This window comes from Monodelphis domestica, chromosome 4 (genome assembly GCF_027887165.1).
Source record: "Monodelphis domestica isolate mMonDom1 chromosome 4, mMonDom1.pri, whole genome shotgun sequence".
Taxonomy (NCBI): domain Eukaryota; kingdom Metazoa; phylum Chordata; class Mammalia; order Didelphimorphia; family Didelphidae; genus Monodelphis; species Monodelphis domestica.
This window is the reverse complement of record NC_077230.1, coordinates 337,577,583-337,595,832: the sequence shown is the minus strand read 5'-3', so window position 1 is coordinate 337,595,832 and position 18,250 is coordinate 337,577,583. Positions and strand designations below refer to the sequence as shown.

Below are 18,250 nucleotides of genomic sequence, written 5' to 3'. Positions count from 1 at the left end.
CTCTGAATGTTACTGGTTTAAATAAGAAACATCTGGAATTGAAACAGGAGCCTCTAGGATGCAGGATGCCAGCTCTCACTATTAAATTACCCTGGCTACCTGCTGTAACTGGAAACACCATTTATAAGTGTCTTCTGCTCATTCCATTTACGACCCCCCAATATTTTGAAGATGAGTTTCTTCACTTTCCTTCCTACTTTGTCACCGAAACTGTAAGAAACCCTTATTGAAAGCCATGACTCAGAAACATGAAGCCAAGATAGAACTCAAGAAAAAGAATGCTTAAGAGAGAATAAAAGAATAAAAAGAACAGAAGAATCTGTAATGGATAATGGCTGCCAAAGCTGGGCATTTGTAGGTCTTCTGCTGTCACACCAGGACAGCATTCTTCTTGAATGGGATCAGGAGCAGGAAGCTGATGGAAAATGTTTGTACAAGAAGTAAAACTCATTAACTCCAACATCTTTCCATCTGTTAGTTATCAGTAACCCATTGGAAGGAGGCAGGTGACCAATAAAATATGTGTGTATGTGTATACTTATATGATGGTTTCCTTTTCTTATGGCCAGAATTTGACATGGAAAAGCTGTCAAGAAATGTGGGCCTCAGATCACAGTTTGACTTGAGGAATCCTGTAATGGTTAATAAAAACTGGGGTTTCTCTGTGTTGAAAGACTAAGGCAGACAGCCCAGAGTCACCCCATGTGGATGGAAGCATTAAAGAGTCATAGAATATCAGTGCTGGAAGGAGGACCATGTCACAAAAGAAGTAGAAATAATGATGATTTTGGAATCATAGGACTTGTATTCACATCCTGGCTCTGCCACTGCATCTGCATGACTTGAGGCAAGTCAATGACCTCACTGGGCATCAGTGGCTCATTCGTAAAATCAAGGAGTTGGACTGGATGACCTCTATGAACTGTTCAGCAATAAATCTATGATTCTATGGTCCTTCTGCTAATTCTGGTAAGTTCAAAACATGGAATGTCAAAGCTGGAAGAGACATTAGGACAAACTTAGAATGTTAGAAGTAAAAGGGACCCTTCAGTATAGACGTTTGAGCTGGAAAAGGCTTGGATAACAGCTAAAGGCATTGGAAAAGTGAGACCCACATAGGTTAGTCCAAGTTATGCAGCTAGTTAACATATTCAGAATTAGAACACAAATCTGACTCCTTTCTATTCTAAGTCAAAGGGACCAAAATTAGACTATTTCCTATGTATAATAAAAATGGCTCACTTTTATATAGTGCTTTATAGTTTAAAAAGTCCTTTCCTTAAAACAACCACAGGCATTTGATAGAACACATGTTTTTATTCCCATTTTTTAGACAGGGATACTGAGTATCAGAGAGTTGAAGGGTCTTGGTTAAGGTTACCAGGTGACAAAGTGTCAAGCCCACAATTCAAAACTCAGTTTCCTGTCTTTTACATGCTCATAGTGCCCTCAATCTCTTTCCAATGGGATGGTGTCCAGTTGACTTAACTGCTCGATGCCCTCCTTTCAGGAGGTTCTAGCATGCTAATTCCTTCTTGAAATGCCTTAATCAGAGCCTGACAGCACTGGTTTTGTTAGGGCAGAAGAGAGAGGGAAGAGTAGGTCCTTCCTTCTGGAGACAATGTCACTGTTAACAAATCCTAATTGCATCAGGTTTGGTGGCTTCTTCATCCCAGTGACTCCTCTAGACATAACTCCTCCATCCTACTTCTTTGAAACAGGCATTTTGCTCTTTGTAGAGGAAAAGACTTCTCTGTCTCTAAGGTCGTCTTCCCTAAGCACACACAGCATCCTGGCATCCTCTTCTTTCTATATTATTTTGTCAGTTGAAGAATTACACTATTATTAATCAACCAATCAATCAAATAATGCTCATTACCATTAATGAAGAAAAAAGTAAGCCTTATTTATGTAATTATAAGTAATTTAAAAACAATGGGATGATTATTAGCACTGGAGACTGGCAACCTTCCCAGAGTAGTAAACTTAATTCTAATTCTGTTCTTTACAAGACAACATCCTTCCGATGTCCGGATCCCCTCTCTAGACTTGTGGCAGTGTGATGGAGTGAGGGGAAAGAGCCTTGAATGGGGAGTGAGGTTCCCATCCTAGATTGGCAGCATAAGAAATGAGAAATATTGAATGTCACTTAATTCCCTTGAGCCTTTCTTTGCTGCTACATCTGTAAAATGGGGATAAACGTACCGGAAATACACATCTCATAGGGTTTTTGAAAAGAAGTATTTTGTAAATCTTCAAGTATTACTTTGGTCAGTCCTCAGATGGCATGACTCAAGTCTTATCCCCATCCTGGCTGCCCTCTTCTGGATATTTTCCAGGTCATCAGGTTCCTCCTATGGTATGTTACAATTCAATTTCAATTCAATATACACTTATTAAATGCCTATTTTGTTCCAGGTGTTGTGAAAAGCTCTAGAGATATAAAAGGAGGTAAGAGATAGCTCCTGCCCTCAAGGAGCTTACAATCTAATGAAGAAGGGACAAAGTGCAAAACACATAGAAACAAAGTAAGCTATATACAGGATAAATATGAAATAATAAAGTGAGGGAAGGTACAAGAATGAAATTGAGCACGATATTCTAGGTATGGTCTACAGTCCAGGAATGGGAGAAGGCCTGATGAAGGAATGTCCAGAGATAGAAGATGGCATGTGAGTTTGGGGGAAAAAAGCACACAGTCCAGTCTGTTGTTCAGAGTATAGCAAAAGGAATAATGTAAAATAAAACTGAAGGGAAAGGTGGAGTCAAATTGAGAATGTCTCTCAATGCCAGGCTAAGGAGATTGTAATTGATCCTGGGGAGGGAGGGACATGGGGAACCACTAAAAGTTTTGGAGTAAAGGTACGATAAAGTCAGTCCAAAAATTTAGGAAGATAATTTAGGGTTGCACTGGAGAAAGGAAATACAAAGACTGATTAAGTGAAGATTATAATGTTTGCACGAGAGGTGATGAGAGTCCAAACTGGAGCAGTGGCTGTGGGAATAGAGAGGAGAGGCCTGGTGAAATTGTATTTTTGATGTTATGAAGAAATATTTTTTAGTTTTATAGGAATCTGACATGAACAAGAAATTGGAAAGACATCAAGGAACAAACAGCCATGACTCTGCTGCTAAAGTCAAACACATTTTGTTGATTTGACTTCAAAAACAGGCAAAGTTATAACAATTTAAAAATGGAGGGAACCTACTTTGAGGAATGCAAAACATACAGCCACAGGTCATTTTCAGGACAAGGAAATTGGAATCTTCTCATTTTAACTCCTTAAAGTTACTGAGACACACCACTGGCTTGTGCTGTTTTTATGGCACACTGTGGGGCAATATCAGTGTGGGAACTCTCTTCATCAAAACAGAAGAGATTTGTTTATAATTTAATAGGCAATCATTGTACTTCCTGAGCCTCAGACAGATCAGTGTGCTTTGAGTAGGGTCACAGAGTTAACATAGTGCAAAGACCAGATTTTAACCTAAGGCTTCCTAATTCAGAATCTGGTAACCAAGACTCGATACCATACTGCCCCATCTCCTATATAGTCTATCCCCCAACCCAACAGTGGTAACTGTCAAAAGACCACAAATTCTGCCAAATTTAAGTTTAAGGGATGCCTAGTCTATGTTGAAACTGTCAAATAAAGATAAATTTGTTGTAATTTTATGATAAGGGAATTCTATAAACCCAATAACATCTAAAAACATCTATTTATGAAACAAACCATCAGAAAGCAGAAAAACAAGCACTATGGGAATGTGATCTACTAAAATTAATTCACTAAAAGGGAAACTGAGGCAGACATTGTGGTACTTTAGTTAATCATTAAAATTATCTGGAGACTGTATCTTAATTTTATAATTATTATTTATTAAATAGCAAAAAAAAAAAAGGCCAGAGAGAGAGAGAGTGCAAAGTATATGCCCCTTGGCTGGGAAACTCTTGTTTCCTGCTTCTTGTCACAAGACCATGTGCTTGCCTGAATCCAAGGTCCCAGGAAAAAGCCCTGACCTCCTATCCTCTGTCACTCTTCTCGATGACCCTTTCTAGGGCCTCTCTGATTGGAGAATTAGACCTCAATTAGGACAAGTAGGAGCTCTTCCAGATACCTTGAGGGTCCATGTGTATTCTTTCCTACATGGGTCTTCCTAGCTCATTTAATTACTTTACCATCTAAGAAACTTCTTATTTATGGATAAAGAAAGAAAAACAAAAGATGCAGGGGAAAGGAGGAAGGTGTAAAAACCCCATCCGAAAGGCATGGCCACGGTGGGTACACAGCCCCCAACCCATCAGGTAAGTGTAGCAGTTCAAGTTTGTATAAAACTTAAGATGCCCATTTATCCCAAGAACATGGCACCAAATGGAAACCATAGGAAAGAAGAGGAGCTAGGACATAATGGACTACAGAGGACTTCACCCAGCATGCTAGTCTATTTTTAAAAAGGATCTCTAAAGATCATGAAAAGTTAGATAAGAGACCTGGGGAAATGTCTACTCCACTGGCACCTGTTGGGTGTCCTCATATCATTACTGATCAACATTTATCCCCTAGCTCTTTTGAAGGGGGGATATGACAAATAATTTTGTTCTCCACCTGCCATCTTGCCAGAAAAATAGGAATCAGAGAAGTCAACAATGATGGAGTGATAAGACGGTTTCATATTATTAACATGGTTTTCACTTTTAACTCTCTAAATTGGTCTATCTGATAAAAAGGACAAGCACCCTTAAATGACCCTCACATCTGGCCTAATTAAAAATTATTGATGACTCCAGAGGGTTTTTGTTTATGTAGGCTTTGGGTTGAAATATTTACCATATGAGAAATTAAAATGAATACTTTAAAAATAGGTATTTATTAATTCATTAAAATAACAATAAATCTATTTCATGTTAATATAAATAACATGTTTTGTGAAGAGTAGATATATTTTCCAAAACAAAAAAATAAGAATAATGGCATCATTTAATATATTTTTGTAAATCTCTTAAATGTCTGGCTTAATGGAAGACATATGGATTCTCATATCTGCTTCTGCATTCAATATGCTATTTTGGTTAAAGTATATGAAGAAAATCTGGCCTCATACAGATACGTTGTTGGAAAAGGGAAGAATATTTTAATAGCAAATAAAGTCTTAGTATTATAATGAAAATATCTTTGACTTCACAGTTGCAAAGAAAGGGTTTCTGGTTGGACCACACTTTGAGAACTGGTGTGACTAAGCTCAAGGAACAATTTTGCCTCCAACCCTGGGGTTGGGGGTGAGGGGAAATTTAATTTAGAAATATTTACTAAGCTTTTATCATGGACAAAGAATAGCATAAAGTGTTAAAGAAGTAATGCCAAGAATAGTACTTGCCCTCAGGGAGCTTCTGTTCTAATGGCAGATACAATAATTCAACAGAGAAGAAAATATAATACAATTTTTTGGACAAGAGTACAGGAACATCTGGGGGATCAGGTGAAGAAGGTTGGGCAGAGAAGGGGAAAAGGTATATTTCAGGCATAAGACATGGTGAGGCAGGACATCTAATGTCAAATTCGATGACTTTAATTCCAGTTAATTGAGAGAGTGCTTGATGGGAAGAAGTGAAAATAAAATTTAGGAAAAAAAAAACCCAACCAAGCTAGATTGGAGCAATTGTGGAAGGTCTTCAATGACACACTGGGGAGTCTGTATTTTATCTTCTAGGACATAGGGAACTCCTGAAGTGTATGGAGTTGGAGAATATTTACAAATAGATAATTTTTGCAGGACTCTATCATATGTGACCTAACTGGACCAGAAGAAGTACAAAGGATATAGGGAAGAGCCTTGGAAGTCCTGTGGTCTCTTGGGGTCTGGTTGCCTACTTGGCCAATGACTACCTTGCTCTCCTTCTCTAGGCTAGTCTAGCCACGTGACCCCCATACCAAGTTTGCCCTCTTTCTGTTCTTTCTTCTCTCTTCTTTTTTCCTTGTATTTGTGATCTGTGGCCATATGAGTCTATGTTAAGTCCTATAAGGCCCCTTAGAAAGGTATTGATCAAATCTCTTTGCAGGACTTAGGATAAGGTTTATTGTAATATGGTTATTTTCAACTTCTATGTCATTTTAATAGATTTTGATGAATTTATATTCGAGGTAGAAATATCCCCCAAAGTTTATGGATTAAATTTTCCTTCTGAAACACCCTTATCTCTCTCTAAAGGGAAGTCAGTCCAATTCAAATATGAATGACTAAATATAAAAAATATCATTGACTATTAGGGAGAATCAAATTGGACCCCAAATCTCTACCCAGACCATTATTTGTAACAAACAATAAAAATCATGAGACCTCACAGCTGGAAGAAATCTCAGATATAATCTTTTCCAGGAGGTCTTTTTTACTCTCTTTTGGTGAAATGGACTCCTTTGCCAGTCTCGTGAAGTCTGTGGAGCCCCTTCTCAGAAAAAAATGTTTTTAAATACATAATGTGAAAAACACTGGATTACAAAGGAAATAATAATATCCAACATTTATATAGTACTTACTATGTGCCAAGCACTGTCCTAAACACTTTATAAATTCATTTGATCCTCACAATAACCCTGGGAGGTAGGTACTATGATTATCCTCATTTTTAATGGTGAACAGCAGATTACAAGTTTATCATTACCATAAGGTTATTTTAAACCCTTACCATCTGCCTTAGAATCAATATTGTGTATTGTTTCCAAGGCATTATAGCAGTGGTAAGGGCTAGGCAATTGAAGTTAAGTGACTTGCCCAAGGTCACACAGCTAGGAAGACCAGATTTGAACCTAGGACATAGCATCTTTAGTCCTGGCTCTCAATTCAGTGAGCCACTTAGCTGCCTCCCATTACCATAAGTCTTAAAGAAGAAGTTAAGTGAGGCCTCATCAAGGATGCTATTAAAAGGGGTTTCTATAATGAGTAGGGAATTGGATCAAATTACGTTAGCTTCCTTCTACCTCTGATGAGGAAACTGAGGCAAATGAAGTTAAGTGACTTGCCCAGGGTCACACTGGAAATAAGTGTCTGAGGTCAGATTTGAACTCTGGTCTTCCAGGCTTGGTTCTCTAAACACTGTGCCACCCTAGCTACCTACCCCTAAATCACTTATATTGAAAGACAATTACATACAAAGCAGCTAGGTGGATAGCTCTGTGGATAGAGTGCCAAGCCCAGAGTTGGGAGACTCTGGATTCATATGTGGTCTTGGACACTTCCCAGCTGTGTGATACTGGGAAGTCACTTAGTCTCATTTATCTAGTTCTTGCACTTCTAACTTTAGAATTGTTAAAAAGACAGAAAGAAAGTTTAAAATAAACAATAATCAAAATATTTTCTTACGTGCATGTGAATTTGTGGACCTCAGACTAAGAAACCTTATAGTTATGGGATATTGTTTAAAAATGATTGCAATTCATAATGTATAATTTTCTACAATGATTGCATAATCTAAACATATGCATAAATATCCTCTACTAAAATGGAGAAGAGATTTCTGGAAGCTATGAAGTCTTTCACAGGGTTTGGGCATTAGAATTCTTTTCCTTGGCTGCATAGAAGACCTAGGAACAATAGGCAGAGGTCAGAGAGAGGCAGGTTTAGTCTTCCTTTAAGCAAGGACACATTTTCTCATAATTAGAACTGTCAGAAAGCAAAATATGCCACCTTCTCAGGTAGCCTGTATCCCATTGTTGAGTATCTTCAACACCAGGGGAGAAGACCATTTGCCAGAGACAATGTAAAGGTCCTTCCTTTAAAGGTAAGGCTAGACTAGATAATTTAATTGATCCCTTCCAATGGGAATTTTGAAGACTCAGTGTAGCAATAAGGTAATACTGAGCTCTGTAAGTCTATGTCAGCAGAACCCAAGCTCTAGCCTTGGTCCAAGATATCTGAGTTTAGGGTCCACGAACTTGCTTAAAAACACAATTATATATTAAAAAACAAACAAAAAAAAACAAATCTATAGTATGGGGACATAGCTAAATAAATATAGATAGTGTCCTTCAACATAAATGGCTTATTTTGTCATTGTAGATATTTTATTTTGTGCATTTAAAAACACGATTCTGAGAAGGGGTCCATAGGCATCGCCAGTCTGCCAAAGGCTTTGGTCCATGACCCCAAAGAAGTTAGGAAAGCCTACTTTAGGGTTATAAATTTCTAAAGAAAGCCTAGGATTCAGGGACTGATGATGGATGGTGCATTTGCTATCCAAAGATCAGCTCAGCTAAACTGGACCAGAGACCAAAGGTCAGCATCAGAAGTGGCCACTAGGGGATGAGGTTAATTTTGTTGTGTTTATTCCCCCTCCAAGCCAGCTTATAAAGACAGTCCATTAAGGTAAGGAAGGCTATGAACTGTGATGGTAGAAGAATCTACACTAACAAAAGAAGTGTATTTGGTTTCTTTTATAGTATATTTATTCCTATCCTTATCCTTCTTAGGAATCCTGAAACAAAATGCTAAACCTATTAGGAATTTCTATCAGGATAACTTCAAACATCTAAGGGATTGTTGCAAGAGAGACAGATTAGCCTTGTGCTTCTTGGCCCCAAAGGACAGACCAAGGAACAGTGGGGGGAAGCAACAGAGGGGCGAGATTTAGGCTTGGTGTTGGAAAAAGCTTGCCAGAAGAACAGTTAGCCCAAAGTGGGATGGGCTGCTTTAGACAGCAGCAAACTCACCATTAGCATAAGTCTTCAAGATGAGGCTGGCTAAATCCTCGTCAGGGATGCTGTTAGAAGGGATTTCTGTACTGGGTAAGGGATTGGACCAAATTACATGTCAGCTCCCTTCTACCTCAGAGAGTCTATGAATCTATGAACTGCATTATTATGATAATAACTATGATATTTTTATCCGAGTGGCTTCTGCAGAAACAGTAGGAATAAAAATTCTTCAGAGAAGCAGTTTTGCTGAGGACACCAAGAGATACACCTTCCTAGCCCCCTCACTGGGAACACCAATAGCAGAATCCAAGCTTCATTATACTTTTCACAATACTGTCTACCTATATTTTCTTGTTCTTGTGTCTTAGAATCAATACTGGGTATTGGCTCCAAGGTAGAAGAGTGGGAAGGGTTAGGCAATGGAGGTTAAGGGACTTGCCCTAAGGGCCATAGCTAGGAAGTGTCTGAGGCCAGATTTGAACCTGGGTTCTTTGCCATATTGATACATTTCCATCTTTGATCTTTGTTACAACCCTGTGAAGCAGTTAACATAGATAATATTGTACCCATTTTTTTTTCAGACTTGGTAACTGAAAGCCATGGATGTGAATGACTTAACTTAGAATGCCCACTGGACAGAATGGTAAACTGAGTTTCAGAGAGATGAAAAGAGTTGCTTAACACTTTCTTCTTTCACTCCAGCTACTCTTTCAGGGAGCTGGGATTCAAAATCCTGTTGTCTGCTATTAGGTCTAATGCTCCTTCTACCACAACATATGCCCATCTAACCCCCTTCCCAGGGTCTGGGAAGAATTTCTTTAAACAGATTTTGTTTTTTTTCCTCTTTCTCTCTTTCATTCTCTGCTGTCTGAAGAAGGAGTTCAGAGGTGCCAAGCTGCACCATTCAATGTTGTCCTCCTTAAAATGCCAGCTTGGTGTTTGTTTGTTTTTCCCCAGACAGATGCCAATTAAGAGGGGGAAAGGGGGAACAATAACCCAGCTCTGATTGACAGATCTTATCCAACCCGAGCCCTTTGTTGAATATTTAATGAAAGGCTAGTGCTATTTCATTAGATGTATTTGATTTCAAAGACTGTCTCCTTTTAAAGCAATTCAGCTAGTGGAATTAACTGCTGCAGGGTAGCAGAACTCACACTAAGACTTCTTAAAGCATTCTCGAGTCTCTTTCTTGGCTCCTTCATGAGGTTCTTTTCCTTATCTGAAGCAGAGAGAGAGGAGAGGATGAGACCCTTTTGCTTCACAATAGAGCCATAAAATCGTTTAAGGTAGAAGGGACCTTAGAGATCACCATAATGCCAAACTAACTCATTTTACAATTTTGGAAACTGAGACCCCAAAAGGTCAAGAAGGGCTTGATTTTGTTGTAAGTCAAGTTTAAGCACTTTTTTTTTTTGCCTCTCCCAGGCTACAAGGGTCTTGTCCTGGCTCCGAGTAACCATGGAGGTCATTTGACTTGCACAAGGTTAGAGAACACGATAATGAGAGAACCAGGATTAGAATGAATGTCTTCTGACTCTCAGGTCAGTGTACTTTTTACTAATTTATGTTCAAATTTCTTTGAATTCTAATAACATTTAATAGGTCTCGTGCCAAATTTTCCACCTTTATTCTATATGTCAAAGAATTTTATACTTAGGAGGGACATCACAGAATTCCTAATCTGACCTATCCTACAAAAGGAGATTCATAATTATTCAGACTTTTCTAGAAGCCCTTCCAACGCAGAGATCCCATTGTTGGAAATACAGCATAAGGAGGCCCAAGAGAGAAAGAAAGTTCCTGCATAGACCTAAGTATCCATAGAAGTATTTTCACAATAGCTGAAAATTAGAAACAAGGTCAGTACCCACTAATTGGGAGAATAATTTAAAAAACTCAGGGAGATGAATGTTTGTGTGTTCAATAAGAAATGAAAAATTCAGAGAAACCTGAGAAGACTTGTACGAACTAATATGATGCAAAGAGGAAATAAGCAGAACCTGATAAATATACACAATGACTGAAATGATGGGGATGATGAAAAGACTAGAAGGTAGTCATATTCTGAGTAACCGACGGTTAGTCTTTGTGCCAAAGAACAGACAATGAAATATCTTCCTCCTTTACAGAAAGAGGTGGTGAACTATAGATATGTAAAGAGTCATACCATGCTGGCCAGGCACAGACATCATTTTCTATTGGTTTTGCATAACTTTGTTGTGCTGGAGGTTTCCCTGCAAAGGGCAGATTGGGATGGGGAGAAGGTGGGGATAATGGGTATTATAATAATCTAGTAGATAATATAATATAATAATGTGTGGGATATCAGAACAAAAGACATCAATAAAACTTATAGAGGCAGCTTGGTGGTGCAGTGGATACAACATTGCATTAGTTAGGAAGACCTGAGTTCAAATCTAGCCTCATATGCATCTTAGTTGTGTGGCTCTGGGCAGGTCACTTGAACTCTTTTCTGCCTCAGTTACTACAAAAATCATGATATTATTAGCACCTACTACCTTTTAGAGTTGTTATGATGGCTGAATGAAATAATTTTTGTAAAGTACTTGGCACAGTGCCTGGCCCATTGTGCTTAATAAGTCCTTCCTTTCTCCTTCCTCCATCCTTCCCCATCCTCCTCTTCTTTCTTCCTTTCTTTTATCTTTCTTTCTTCCCTTTTACTTCTTTCATTCCTCTCTTCTTTCTTTCCTTCCTCAATAGAGACAGAAAACCTCTAACACACTAGGATAATATAAAAGGAAAATTCAACTGGAATAAATGCACAAAGAATCTTGATGAAATATTAAAGGGTTTGACCAAGCAGCTGCTACAAAATATTCTTTGCTGAAATTCATTAATTTGACTATAGTTAAGTACAAAACAAATGCACTTTGTTACAATGAACTTTAGAATTATGAACAAGAATTTATTTTTTAAAAAGATATATGGTCTGATGGACCACCTTTATGCACAGTCCCACCAACTACATGCCACAATCTGGAACCAATAAGCATTCTTTTATTTATTTGTTTTGCCTAATGCTAGGTCAAACTTCTTTGAGTGGTTTTAATTTTGTTTAGTAGGGTCCCTAGTAGTGTAGGGCTTGATACAATCAGTCCATAATCCTTAGGAAATAGGAATAGATGAAGTAGCTCAACATCTCTAGTATATCTTGCTTAGTTCTAGGTTCTTGGTTCTAGACCTCTTTTTAGAAGTCATCACATTTGGGAGCTTATGCCTTCTTGTATTGTGCCTCACTTAATATTGATAGGCAGTTCATGAAGCAATTTCTTTGTTTGGTTTCAAGAGACCTCCTCTGACCATAACTTATATGACTAGAAAACATCTTTAAAGGCTGCCTTTGACAAGAGTGAAATATCGTGAAACAAATAAACATATAAAATCTTTCAGTTATGGGGAACTGCTTACCTCAAAAGACAGTCCATTCCATTTTGAACAGCTCTAATTGCTAGAGAATCTCTATTTTGGTTTCAAATATGTTTCCCTGAAATTTTTATCCATTAGTCTTAGCAGATCCATTCAGTCATTAAATGAGCATTTCTTGCTTTCTTTCTGTGTGCAGAACACCATGCTAGTTTCTGGGGGGCAGCTAAGATATTTAGAAATGACATAGTTCTTCTAGCAATTAAAAAAAATAAAAAGAAATTGTGGAATGGCTAAACAAATTGTCGTATATAATTGTGATGGAATGCTACTGTGCCCTAAGAAACAATGAGCAGGATAATTTTTTTAAAACTTGGAAAGAACTACATGGGATCATGAACAGCAAAATAAGTAGAACTGAGAGAACATTATATATGGATACAGATTAAATACTAGAACTTGTGAATATCACCACTAGAGAATGAACTGAAAAATTGAAACATGAAAGAAATAATCTATATATACATGTCACATATATGTCTCCTGGATGATGATGCTTTCTATGATGTAGGGAGGTGAGGGAGGAGCTAAAATACTTGTAAATAAATTCCATTAATGAAAAAAATGAAATGACATACCTGTTCTTATTCATTCATTCATTCAATAACCATTGATTAAGGATCTACTATTTGCCATGGACTGTACTAGATATTGGAGATATAAAAATCAAATACTTCCTGCCTTCAATGAACTTTCATTCTATCCTGAGAATGGGGGGAAATCAGAGAGATTGGTAACTGATTGGCTATAGGAGATAAGGGACTGTGGAAGTCAAGGATGATTTCAAAATAAGGAATTTAGTGACTAGGAGAATGGTGGTGTCTTCAATGGATGTAGGAAGTTCAGGAGAAATGCGATTTGGGGGACCATTCCACCCTGCATGTGCTCCTTTTGGAATATGGGCTCCATTTTGGATATGTTGAGTTGGCACAACATACCACATGCATTCCCACATTAATATCTTTGCTCGTGCCACTTGAACCTTCATGAGGTCCAAATCAAGTATTATCTCCTCAATGTCTGAGAATGCCTCTGTGCTCTCTCCCATAAACTTCCAGAGTACTATTCCCATTGCCCTTAATCTCTGCTGCTTTGTATTGTTATCTTTTCAATGTAGAATCTGTCTTCCCAAATAGACTGAAAACTACCCAAATGCATCCAATTGTAAATAGTGCCAGGCCTAGGGGTAGGTAAAGGAAGCAGTCTTCTGGTAGTACAATCTTCTGGGTGAGCAGGAGGGGCATTTTATAGAATACCATTTTATAAACACAGATAGAAAATCACAGAACCACAGAAGGATTAGACCTGGACCAATTCTCTTCATTTACAGGTGTTAAATTGAATTCTAGGTCATGCAATAATTAGGACAATGAGCATGCATTTATTAAGCACTTACCCTATGCCAGGCACTGGGCTATGCATTGAAGATATGAAGAAAGGGGAAAGGGAGGCAGCTAAGTAGCTCAATGCATTGAAAGCCTAGGTTCTAGGTTCAAATCTAGCCTCAGATCCTTCTAGCCGTATGATCCTGGGAAAGTCACTTAACCCCTATTGCCTAGTTCTTACCACTCTTCTGCCTCAGAACCAATACATAGGATTGATTCTAAGATGGAAGGTGAGGATTTTAACAAGGTAGAAATAAAAAGCAGAACATGGTTCCTCTCCTTACGGAGTTCACGGTTCTGAAGAAAAATATCCAAAAATTCTGCTCTCTGTGGATTGATTTTGGGCTGTCAGGTTCCACCTGCTCCAATGGAGATCGAGGCCCCATGGTCAGATCCTGGGGAATGTACTTCTTTACCCCTCACCCAGGATGCACCATAGCCTTGTCCTGGCTCCAAGGAGCCCGGACGAGTTCACAGAATATCTAAATCCAAAGGCACCTTGGCCACCAGTGAGTCTAACCTCCTTGGTGAACAGCGAAGGGGAGAAGTGGGGTCTTGAACGAGGAAGGGACTCGCTTGAGGTGACATGGTGGCAGATCCCAGAATAGAAGCTGTCTCCTGACTCCCAGATCAGTGCGATTTTCTTTGCCTTTCTAGTGCCAAGCACAGTGCCCCAATTAGAGCAGACATTTAACAAATATGTCCTAATGACGAGGCTACGGAGGAGTAAAGGCAAGATTTCATCTTTTTCATCTAAACAGAATCTGACAAGCTTGGAGGCTCGAAAAAGCCCCTCTGCTTCCCCCCATCCATCCTCGCTAGCAGCAGGGATTACGCTATTAACCCATTGAGCAGGGCTATTGAAAAGGCCTAAATTAGTTTTGATTTCCACGATGCTATCCAAAGAACGATGATGAACTAATGATAGTGAAGCATTTTAAAATGAAAAGTCCACGTCCGACACCAACACTAAATAATAATTATTTCCAAAGAGGCCGTTTTCTGAAGAGGCCTGTCTCTTTCTGGCGGAGAGGGAGGGAGAATGGTGCTGAGAAATGGATGTCTGAAGGGGAAAAGAAGAAGTGTTATTTACCTCAAAAATGGCTTTCTCTCTCCTTCTCCATCCCCCTCACCCCCCCCCCCCCCAGTAAGGCATCTGTGCACTTGGCAGTTCAGTGACATTTTGCATCTTTGGAATCCTTCTCGTGTCTGCCAGCTGGGGGCTAGGGAGCTGATGCAGGGCTAATGAGCCCCACTTCAGTAGTTTCATCCCAAAGTGTGTGTGTGAGGGTGGGGAGGGCAGGATTGGGGAAGGGGGGACAATCTCTGAAGAAGTGGCCGTGAACCTACAAGAGGATTCCTTGTCCTTGTAGCTAGAACATTTTCTGGAAACAATTATGATCTAAACAAATGGTAATTAAGCTTCAGAAATGGCCGTGTAGTGGAAATACATTTACACGGGGAATAATTGTTGTGTAGCATACTTTGCTGATTGCTTGGGATATTCTGCAGTGAAAGATTCTCAAGTACTTTTAAATCCTAGGGCTGTTCTGAAAAGTTTGGACCTAAATCTATTGGGGTGACAGCATGGGATGGTGGGTAGCATGCAGGATTTGGAGTCAGCAAAATCCATGCTCAGATCTCCCCTTTGAACCCCTTTGGATGTGTGGTCAAGAGTAATAAATCATAGGAGCATAGATTTAATGTTGAAAGGGACCTTAAAGGCCAAGTCCAAACCTTTCATTTTATAGCTGAGTTATCTGAAACTATGCAGTTGGATGGTGCAGTGGATAGAACTGGGGTCAGGAAGTTCTGAGATCAAAATCCAGCTCCAGATACTTATTAAACTGTGTAATCCTAGACCATGAATTTAACCTCAGTTTGCCTCAGTTTCCTCAACTGTAAAATGGAGATAATAACAGCATCTACCTAACAGTATTGTTGTTAGGATCAAATAAAATGTTTGCAAATTACTTCACAAACCTTAAAAAACTTGAAAAATGGTTTGTTCTTTTCCTTTTCTTCTTTTTCCTTTTTATTCTCTGAGGCTCAGAGAAGTGTCTCCCCTTTCCCTGACTCTCTCAGTAGAGAACTTTGCCTCATATTTTACAGAAACAACTGAGGCAATTTGCCATGAGCCCACTCTTTCCCCCCCTTTCCCCCTTTACACTCTGGTTCTTTCTGCCACTGGCTCCTCCTTTACCCCTGTTTCACATGATGAAGCAGCCTCCCTCTTTTCCAAAGCTAATCTTTCTATTTGTTCAAGGGATCCCATTCCATCCACTCTCCTCCAAAAGATCAGCCCCTCTGTCAACCTAAATCTTTCACTTAGTTTTTAATCTATCCTTCTCTACTGATGCATTTCTTCATTTTCTATAAACATGAACAGAGATTCTCCACCAGTCACTATTGTATCATCCATCCATGGAATGAAGACATTTTTAATGTGGTGGACAAGTTCCCTTACCTTAATGGTATAATTTTTAGAGATACACAGATAGCATTGATTATGTATTACCAGAGCTAGCTCAGGTTAGGCAGGCTCTGAAAGAAAATGTGGGGGAGAAGATGTATTGGGCTCCCTACCAAACTGAAGGTTTACAGAGCCATTGTGATGACTCCATTGTTGTATGCCTGTGAAAGGTGGGCAGTCTATCAGCATCATCCCAGGAAACAGCATCACTTGCATTTGAATTGTCTCAGGGAGATTCTGAAGATGACCTGGCAAGAAAAGGTCCTAGACACTGAGGTTCTTTCTTGAGCAGAACTGCTGATCATTCAGACTCTGTTACAGAGAGCACAACTCCAACATGGGCTGGCCACATTGTTTCAATGCCAGAAGTACATTTGCCTAAAAGATTGTTATGGAGAACTCACACAAGGCAGGCACTTCCAGGGAGGACAGGAAAATCAATACAAAGACACTCTCAGCGTCTCTCTGAAGAACTTTGGTACTGATTGTAAGACATGGTGAACACTGGCACAAGACTGTCCAGCATGGCATGTCTACATCAAAGAGGGCACTGTCCTCTATGAGCAAAGTAGCTCAAAAGACACAAATTTAGAGATCTTCATCTTCATCCCAAATGATTATATGGGTTATTTGTGCTCAGCCTGTGGTAAAGCCTTCAGAACTCATATAGGTCTGATCAACCATAGTTAGACACCATACATTGACCCCAGGATAGCACTGTTGTTTGGGTCCTCTTTGAACACTAAGGCCAACAGCCAAACAACGTGTGGAGCTCTTATCCAGGAAAAAACAAACAGACCTGACTTGATCCTTTTGTTCCTACTATTTTTCTATATCTCTTCAGTCCTTTATAGCTAAATTCCTTGAAAAGACTGTCTACCAATGCCTCCATTTTCTCTCCTCTCACTCTCATTCTCTTTGACCTTCTCTGAAACCTTTAACTGTTGATCATTCCCTTCTCTTTAGGTTTTCAGGACACCATTCTCTCCACCTTGTGAATTTTAAAACTACTCCACCCTACTCAGGCCATACTTTAGGAGATCTGATTTAGCTATTTCCTGAGTAGTAACAATGGAGATACTTGGGTTAACAGAATCAAGTCTTGAAAACTATACATTTCTCCACCCTACTTTGTTTAACAAGATCAGAAATCCCTGCATCATATTCAAAGATTTAATTATCTGAGGAAATGGCCTTCAACAGCCATATGCAGAAAAAGCAGACAGACCCCTGGGCTGTCCTAAGTCAAGCTAAGCTATCATTGGTACAGATGAGACATAGGAAAGTGACGTAAAACTGCCTATATAAGGCACATCACTTGCTCTCTCTCCCTCTTTCCCCTAAGAGGTGACTCTGGCACTGTAAAAATTAAATTAATCTCTAGAAATAGAAATATTATATTTTATGAAGTTTATTAAGGATTATATAAAATCAAGGAATAAGAAAATACAAAATAAGAAAACCACATGCCTAGGGCTGATTAGCTCATTCACAGTTTACTTACTACATATTGCAATGCCTGAGTAGAGGAAGAGGATGAGGTAGGCATTACAGCCAGTTTAAATACTAATTGTGATATCGCCCAGGTGGAGACTCAGGTGAGATTATAAGGAATTCTGGGAAATACTAAGGACCTCTGGGGATTTAAGTCTAGGTTCACATCTCCATTTTTACAGCACTAGCCAGGTGGGAGAAAATCCTACACCCTTTTCCTTCTTCCTTCTTCTTAATTTCTTTCCACTATATCAATTAAATCACCATAATTTTTCCAGCTGACTTGGTTATATTTCTTTTATATTTGGGATATCCATGGCAACCAAATAATTAGCATAGTTTAGGTCACAATGCTAAATTATTCTTTACAACCTATACTGGATTCTCCTTCAGATCATATTCATTAAATGTAGGTGTCCCTCAGGATTCTTTCCTCTTCTCTTCTTCCTCTCTACTTTTTCACTTGGTGACTTTGTCAACTCCCATGGATTTAATTGTAATCTTTAAGCTGACAGTTTTCAAATCTATCTTTTCTGACCCAAATTGTCTGCGGATCTTCAATCTTGTTATTCTGACTGAATGCCCAGCAGACATTAAACTGAATATATCCAAAATGGAACTCATTTGCTTCTCCCTTCCAACATCATCCACTCAGTCCCTCAGGCTCATAATCTATGAGTTATCCTGGATTCCTCATTATCTCTCCCTCCCTGTACAAGACCTGTCTATTTCCTCTTTTCAATATCTCTTGAATATGCCCCTTTCTC

The 18,250-nt window shown here is 39.0% G+C and overlaps 2 long non-coding RNA genes across 2 annotated transcripts in view; both read right to left on the bottom strand.

Annotated features, from left to right (window-relative positions):
• Positions 1–18,250, bottom strand: part of LOC103100649 (uncharacterized) — a 511,533-nt gene that overhangs the window by 228,824 nt on the left and 264,459 nt on the right. The gene's annotated exons all lie outside the window — the stretch shown is intronic.
• LOC130458728 (uncharacterized) lies at positions 1,298–17,304 on the bottom strand. The gene is made up of 2 exons (XR_008918127.1): positions 15,984–17,304; positions 1,298–1,809 (listed from the first exon to the last, which is right to left on the bottom strand). It is a non-coding gene; the product is annotated as an uncharacterized LOC130458728 (long non-coding RNA).